This window comes from Pyrus communis, chromosome 3, assembly GCF_041283825.1.
Source record: "Pyrus communis isolate YQ-2024b chromosome 3, ASM4128382v1, whole genome shotgun sequence".
NCBI lineage: Eukaryota > Viridiplantae > Streptophyta > Magnoliopsida > Rosales > Rosaceae > Pyrus > Pyrus communis.
Genome location: NC_142567.1, coordinates 19,337,543 through 19,346,103, shown reverse-complemented (window position 1 = coordinate 19,346,103; position 8,561 = coordinate 19,337,543). Strand labels below are relative to the sequence as shown.

The window sequence follows — 8,561 nt, the reverse complement described above, 5'->3', positions numbered from 1 at the left end:
ATCCGTATAAATCTTACATTTCTCACCATAAAGATAATGTCTCCAAATCTTTAAAGCAAAGATAATGGCTGCTAATTCCAGATCATGAGTAAGGTAATTCATCTCATGAGGTTTTAATTATCGTGAAGCATAAGCAATCACCATACCATGTTGCATCAACACACATCCCAAACCATTCAAGGAAGCATCACTGTAGACCTCAAAATTACCACTATCATCTGGGAGTGCTAAAACAGGTGCATGAGTGAGATAATACTTAAACTACTGGAAACTCTGCTCACAATTATCATCCCACTCAAATTTAATCTTTTTTCTAGTCAATCTCGTCAATGGCAAAGCAACGATTGAAAAATCTTTAACAAACCGTCTTTAATATCATGCTAAGCCAAGAAAACTCCGTACCTCAGTGACGGTTCGAGGTTGCTCCCAATTCTTCACTACTGCTACCTTTTGAGGATCCACCTGAATACCTTGAGTAGATATGACGTGTCCCAAAAATGCCACTTGATCCAACCAAAATTGGCATCTGCTAAACTTAGCATACAATTGGCGTTCCCTCAATCTCTTCAACACCAAAGTGAAATGTCGAACATGCTCTGATTTAGACTTAAAGTACACCAGAATATCGTCAATAAAGACAATGACAAACCTGTCTAAATATGGTTGGAATACTTGATTCATCAAATCCATAAAAGTTGTTGGTGCATTCGTTAATCTGAATGGCATCACCAAAAACTCATAATGACCATAACGAGTCCTGAAAGCTGTCTTAGGGACATCCTCATTGCTGATCTTCAACTGGTAATAACCAGACCTCAAATCAATCTTAGAAAATACACAGCCACCTCGAAGCTGATTGAACAAATCATCTATACGCGGCAATGGATAACGGTTTTTAATTGTTACCCGATTCAATTGCCTATAATCAATGCATAGCCTCAAAGTCCCGTCTTTCTTCCTCACAAATAACACTGGAGCTCCCTAGGGTGAAATACTAAGCCAAATAAAACCTTTATCAACTAATTCCTGCAACTGAATTTTCAATTCCCTTAATTCAACAGAAGCCATTCGATAAGGAGTCAAAGATATAGGATCCGTACCTGGAAGCAAATCAATAGTAAACTCCACATCTCGGTCTGGCGACAATCCAGGTAAATCATCAGGGAATACATCAGGAAAATGCCTGACTACTTTCACATCCTCCACACTACTATGAGCAACGTCATTCAACACCACATGAGCTAAGTATCCCTGGCAACCTTTTGATAATAACCTTTTTTCTCTCATAGCGGAAATAACGCCATGCCTCACATAGGATCCGTACTTGGAAGCAAATCAATAGTAAACTCCACATCTTGGTCTGGCGGCAATCCAGGTAAATCATCAGGGAATACATCAGGAAAATGCCTGACTACTTTCACGTCCTCCATACTACTATGAGCAACATCATTCAACACCACATGAGCTAAGTATCCCTGGCAACCTTTTGATAATAACTTTTTTGCTCTTATAGCGGAAATAACGCCATGCCTCACCCCACTCTGCTCACCCACAAAAGCAACCACAGGTATTCCAGGATGATGGAAAGTAACTGTTTTCCCGTAGCAATCTATATTGGCACGATTATAATGCAACCAATATGTGCCCAAAATCATATCAAAATCAACAATATCTAACGGGATAAGGTTAGCTCGCATAACTACATCCTCCACCATCACTGGACATCCTGGATAAACACAATCAACATAACATCTCTTTCCTCTAGGCATAGCAAACTCTAAATCATACCCTAGAGGTGTAGGATGAGGTTGCGTCACTTAAGCAAATGTATGAGAAATGATAGAATGTGTAGCACCACAACCAATTAACACTCTAGTAAAGTGACCAAGAATATTTAATGTACCCATGATTAAGTCAGGATTATTCTGAGCATCCTGCAGCGTGATGTTGTGGATCCGCCCCTTGGTCTGCTGTCGTCCACCACGACCTCTATTAGTCTGACCACCTCGACCCTGCATATTACGCCCCTGACTTGGTTGACCAGACTGCCTCGAAGATCCTGCACTACTAGAAGCAATATCTCCTTTGTGGGGCTATCCTCCCTGATACCACAAAGATCCACCAGCTGGAATGGAAGGATACGGCGCATAACCTCCAGAATATTGAGGATAACCACTCTGGTAATAAGGATCCTGGGAATATTGATATTGCCCTGAAGCATAAGGAACTACGTCACCCTGATAATGGTAAGCACCACCACGATCGATCTGACCATAACTACCAGACCCTGGAACTTGCTGGATCGGCACTGGTGGTGGCAAGGAAGGCTGCTAGGGCCTCTGCTGATTCTGAGAACAACTTACAGCTCTATGTTACATCTGTCCACAAGTAAAACATCCACTGCTGCCTCGCCGACACTCTCCAAAATGCCTATTGTTACATCTGTGGCACAACGGAGTCTTTCCTCTACTAGCATCCCCCTGTCTCTGGAATCTAGGACCCCCAGAAAATCTACCACTTCTTCCCTGACCAGTGGCACTAAAACCCCCGCTGGAAGAACTAGAACTAGCTTCACTTGGCTTAAAGCTCTGAGTCTTGCGAGGTCCTTGAGATGCTTGACCTTTATCCTTGTCATCTTTCTTCTGATTGCCATCATTTTCTTCTTCCTCACTCTCACTAGGCATATTCTTTGAATCATTAAACCTCAACAAAATCTCATAGAACTCCTGGTAAGAAGCACAAGGGGTAGTGGTCATCATAGAACGCCACTTCTTTTTAGTACCCAATCTGAAACGACGAAGCATCTCAACCGTATTAGCAACAACATCCGGATGATAACGAAACAAGTCAGTGAATCTTCTGTAATACTCATTCACCGTCATCTTCCCCTGTCTCAATTGAGTAAATTCTTTCTTCTTGCGATCAATATACTCAGGGGGAATAAACCTTTTCTGAAACAACTGTTTAAACACTTCCCAGTCAGCAATTTCCTCTGGGGTCAAATGATAAACCTCATGTTCCCACCAGGATGTCGGTTCTTTACCTAAGAACCATGTAGTCTTCTCGACCCATCTTTCAGAATGAAGATTCTCTTGACTTTGCAACACTCGGAAAGTCTTTTCAAGATGGTCTAGCCACCGCTCTACCCCTTCATGACGTTCATTACCCTCAAACTTATCTAACTTTAAATTATACATAGTCTCCAAGGGTGTCCTTTGAGAAAGGCAGAGCGCAGACTGAATAGTAGTAGCAATAGCTTCCCCTAACTGAGCTATATCCGGGAAACTAGGCTCAGCTGAACGACATGGCTCTCTAAATCAAGGTGTGTTGGCCGTCACATGAAGGTGACGTAGCCATATGCACAGTGCTAAAGTAATGATAATATAAGAAATATCAAAACCAAACTAACTAGAGCACTAACTAAGATACGGTGCAAGACAAAAATAAGTGTAAATTCACAACAGAGCATAAGTAGCCTAAATGCATTCCAGCAGGACGATAACAAATTATACAACACCAATGGTAATCCGACAATGGTGATAATCTGTCAGAGCTGTCGTGAATTCCTCGCAAGCCACCAAAAGAACTCTTAACTAGAACCTGAAGGCACGCAAAACAGAAAGTGTGAGTGGGCAAAAACAAAGCTTTTAAAAATCATTTCATTTCTCAAAAGTTCTAACTCTTCAGTGTAAAACCTGTATAATTTCCCAGAAAATAGAATATATACTTATATCGAAACCATACCCGAATTAGCAAAATCCACATATATGCCAAGTTAAATATCTCAGCATAAAAATATATGTAAGCCAGGTGATATAAATCAATGCAAATGATATATCAGCCGGAGTCACCTAACGGGACCTGTACAGCTGAATCTAGAGCTCATCCATCTAGCCAGAGTCACCTAACGTGACCTGTACGACTCAAATCCACATCTCAACAAATATACCTGCACATAAGTCGGAACCACCTAAATTGGTCTGTACGACAAGATTGGGTGTAAACTAGAACGCTCAAGTGCTACGATCACGTGAAGACTATGCAAATAATTGCAGGTCACCTACCAGTCGGAACCACCTAAAGTGTTTTGTACGACAAGACTGTGCACTTAACTTGGATCCAAAGTGAGCGTATGGTGTGGGAGGTGAACATCACGTGAAGAACTGCACCCTAACTCTGGGCAGGAGCATTAACACCGGGGTGCAGGTTTATGAGCTCTCAATACATCTCACGTAATCATCAATCTCACAACCATAATCTATAAATTTACCTGGCACTTACCGGTGCGTCCGCAACACCAATCATAAATATATGCAACTACTAAGGCATGAGTAAAATAGGCAGATACTTTGCATGGCATTTCAAGACATATAATCATTCAAATTCATTTTCTGGGAAAAATACCAAGTATATAGGTATATACTGAAAACCAAAAGCCCACTCACTGGTATGTGGAAGGGTCGTAGCCCCCATGCCTTGATTGACTGCGCTTGTCTTGAGGATAGGTTTCACCTATATGCGAAACAACTACATAAACGTTAATTTAAAGCACAAACGAAAACTAGGTAATAACTTTACAAACATTGCTCAAATGGGGTGTTTGAATATACTAGCATGATCTACTCAACACCACAAACATCCTCATATTTTTAGAAAAATTTTCTGACTACCCATACACCGGCCAAGGCACAGCCAGACACACCCCCACACTCGACCAACCCTAACGGAATAGTTAACTGCCTTTGGGAATATTCTATGGAATATTCCGTTAAAACCTTAATAGAAGTTCACGGCGTTACCTGACGCCGTTAGAATATTCCGTCAACCTTAACGGAATATTCGTCTTATTCTCCGACGAGCCTCGCCGGTCGCCGTCGTCCGCCGCCGTCAGCGCTGCCGTCTGCAATTTGAATTTTCGCAGGTTTCTGGAAAAACTTACAAACTTCATATCTTTCTCATTTCTTAACCAAAACCCATGAAATTTGTACCCAAATGAAGATGACAACGAGTAGAATAAAACCTTACCACTTTTGGGACTTAAATACAACGGAAACCCACGATAATCCAGCCAAACTTGAAACTCGCCAAACTCAACTTCCCAACATCCAAAACAGTTCGTTTTTCTTCTTCGAGCTTCGTGAAGATGTTCTAAAGCTCCCTAGAAGCTTAAAAACTTCTAAAAACTTCATGATCATGTTTGCATAAATAGTACCCAAATCGGAGCTCGCGAGAAACAAAGGTTTTCGAAAGTTTTAAGTCCAAACAAAGGTATAGATCAACTCATAAGCTTGCAAGGAGTTTGAATGTTAACTTTAAAACCTCGATCCATGCCTGAAATGCTTGGTTGACGGTTTGTCCTTACGGTTGTACGGAAATGGAAGAAAATATGAGAGAAAGAAGAGAGAGGTCTTAGTGTTTGTGTGTATGGTACGTGGGAGTGTGTGTGTATGTGGTCCAGCTTGATCACCAACCAAAAACCACAAAAAGCTAAGTTCTAATTGGGTCCAAAATGATAGGGACTTCCAAAACTTAAACCACACAACGCCACAACCGTTCAAGGGTACTTTAGTAATTTCACGTCATCGATACAAATATTTCGAGACGGGCTGTCACATATTCAATTGGGATTCTAAGGTATTTTAATTCTTTTAATGAATCTAAGGGTATTCAATCAGGATTTTAAGTGATTATCTGAAATTCAAAGTGTATTCAATTAGAATTTTAAGATAGTTTATTAAAATCTTCAGAAATTCGAGTGTATTCAATTAGGATTTTAAAGAAGTTTATAACATTCTATGTAGTATCCCACATCGCCCGTGAGGGCGTGGTCTTTGGGCCTTATATATCCATTGCCAACCTTAAGTTTCAACTAGGCCTTTTGTGGACTCCCTGAGGGGAGAGCAGGCGCTGGCTATGGCTGAGTACCGGTCCACAGAAACAAAACCGTGCGGTAGCTCTGTCTTCGGGCAGGGAATGCCAAAGCGGACAATATAGTTGGAGCTGAAACAAAACCGTGCGGTAGCTCTGTCTAGGTATATTCAATTAGAAATTGATTTTAAAGAATTTGAGGAAGTTGAGGAATTAGAGGGAATTGAAGAGATTTCGTAGTGTATTTTAAGCATCCACAAATCTCACATCTCCCATTGAGATTTCGAGGGAATTAGATCAAAATTTTATATGGAATCTCTCTACAAATCAATTAAACTCCACAAAAATTCATGGATTTATACTTTAAAATCCTAATTAAATACACCCGGATTTCTAAAGATTTTAATAAACTATCTTAAAATTCTAATCGAATACACTTTGAATTTCAGATAATCACTTAAAATCCTAATTGAATACCCTTAGATTCATTAAAAGAATTAAAATCCCTTAGAATCCCAATTGAATACACCCCCTAAAAATCACGAGGCCATGGCTTTGAAGCTTTGAACTGGTTACAGTACCATACACCAACCCAACTGTCCTATAGAGACATCTAATATTGTTTGGGAATTGTAAATAATTTGTTTTGTATTTTTGGTCTCTAATATAATTGTTTACATGCATTTATACGTATAATAGATAGGGTTGTTGCCCCTTGTTGGTGTAAGGGTTTACCTTCCAAACTATTTAGTATATATCCTGGAGGCATATATGCACTTCTACATATATCATGCAGCACATTTTTTTGTTTCCAACCGTCCCACTGATTTTCTTAATTTTGCATAGACTTTCATAGGCATGATGAAAGGTGGAGAGAAGATTGATCGATTCATCAAATACGATTCCAAATTAAACGGTACATTATGGTCCCTTTATACATTATATACGGAGTATGGACAATATCCGAAAGTTGGGAATGAAATACGCAATAGATAAACTAGAGAGAACACCAAATATGTATTGGAAGGCAAGAGTGGATTTTCTTTCCCATTAGACTCTTTCCAGTTAATGATAATAATATGCTACATAATAGTCCAAGTATACGACTACGTATATAATAATAATAATATTTATAACACTCCTTTAGATCTTCATATTAGTCAATGATCGACGTCTCAATAAAATTTTGCTTGGAAACCATGTTGGTATTACCATAAATTACTATTTGTCCAACTAAGGTTAGCCCGACATAAGGTATTTCGTCAGTTAAATTCACTTTGTCCTACGAAAATTAACTCTTGATAGGCCAAACGTGGTCAACGTTTTTGTTCTTTCGAAGGCTTTGTGCGACGGAGTAATTTGGACAGGCAAACATTTGGCAAACGGCGAAAAATGAGGTGAAGCCACTCAAATCTTGCCCGACGAATTTTAAAAAGTTTCGTCGTGCAAAGGTTTACTTAGATCTTGGCCATTTCTACAAGTTTTTTTTTTTTGCAAGATGTTAGGCTGCCTGCAGCTGCTGGGCTTTGCAGATTTGACAACAGCCAGAAATCCAATGCTAGGCTACCTTTGTTTCTCGGCCCAAAGCCATTTTTGGCTTGTTTTTTTTTTCAGCCCACACCCATATTTTTTGCCCCAATTTCATGGCCTTAACCAATTTTTTGGGGCTTTTCTCTCAAATGGCCCGCAACCATCTAGCCCAAAATATGGTCTAAAACTTTTTATTATTTTGCTTCTATGATCGACCCCGTTTGGTCTCGATCTATTGAATTAATTAAAAGTGACCACCAATCCATTAATCTGACAAGACATCCAAAATTATTGGCCTGGAGCCCACTTTTGGACATTAACGATTCAATAATTTATTTCTCTTCCTTGAACCGTTGACATCCTTTTGTAGTCCCGAAGCGCTCACACCTGAGTTCTTAAAGCAACTCAAATCCACTACACTTAAATCAACTCTATGTTCTTGCAGGAACCTCTCTTTGTTCTTAAACTAAATTGAACATGTAGTTTCAAATTTAGTGCCTTTGAACCCGAAGTTTTCATAAAACAAATACACCCATGGAAACCCGACGTTTTTTCATGAAAACCATGTCTTAGAACTCGAATGTTCTAACTTTGATGCTTATGGATGATTCATTCTCATAGCACCAAACACAATCTTGTTCCCTCCAATTCAATGGATTGTCGAACCGTCACAAGTTCGATTTTCATGATTTGGAAGTTTCTAATACAAACCACTTTATGTGGGGTACAAGACATGAATCTCCACTTAACTATCAATAAGTTGAGAAACCATTGTAGCCAATAATGGCATGAAAGAGCTGAATAAGCCTCCGCCACGAACTTTATTCGAAGACTTATGCCTGAAGCTACCCACGGAAGTACCTCTCGAACGAGGATTCCTTGGCTCTTTGGCTCGCTCCTACGGACCGTCTGATCATGCGAGATATTGCCTGAAGCACACCATGATTACGTCCATGAATGAGTACAATTCTAAAGTTTATAAATCCGATCGAATTTTGACTGGAGAATACTTTTCTCGACTTTCCAAGTTTCTAACTCACTCTTGAGCAGTAGTGTAGAAAGCGGAAGTTTACCAAATTGTTAGATCTGATTACTACCACAAACATGAGAAAAAGGTATAGACCTAGGTTGGGTTGGAGTCTACCAAACGGTATAGTCAGTTG

General features: G+C 39.8%; 1 pseudogene; it reads right to left on the bottom strand.

Moving 5' to 3' along the window:
* Nucleotides 1-261: 261 nt before the first annotated feature.
* Nucleotides 262-3,197, bottom strand: LOC148698093 (uncharacterized; annotated as a pseudogene).
* Between the last annotated feature and the right edge of the window lie 5,364 nt (nucleotides 3,198-8,561).